Consider the following 511-nt stretch of genomic DNA (forward strand, 5'->3'; position numbering starts at 1 on the left):
GATGGGAGGGAAACCTGCAACAGTGCTTTTGATGTCAAGCGACATCCCATAACTCAAACCAATCACTTCCTCTTTAAAATCTTCAGAGACAATCTTCATCAAATCTTCAAATTGAAGATCTTCTTCTATGGAAATGAAAGATGCATTCCTGTTCAAATCGACATGAAACTCCCACTGGAATGCATCTTTTGACCTCCATTGTCCACAGACGCAAAGAACTTCCATAGTGCTACAAAACAAAATAAATCAAAAAATTCTCACATAGTCAGTGAAGTCCCAAAGACTGAAACGATTTCTTTGCAGCCAAAGTAAGCAAAATCTCCAATTCTAGCTGTTTTGATACAACGAAATAATCTGATTCCTTTGCAGCCAAAGTGAATCTTAGCAGCATTTCCTTTAATACCTTTACGGCGGATGGCGGCGGATTCCTTTGATTACCGCAGCAACGGATCTGAGTGACGGCGGAGATGATGACGCCGACTCGCCGAGGATGAACGACGCTGGAGAAGTG

Source organism: Brassica oleracea, chromosome C4 (genome assembly GCF_000695525.1).
Source record: "Brassica oleracea var. oleracea cultivar TO1000 chromosome C4, BOL, whole genome shotgun sequence".
Lineage (NCBI taxonomy): Eukaryota > Viridiplantae > Streptophyta > Magnoliopsida > Brassicales > Brassicaceae > Brassica > Brassica oleracea.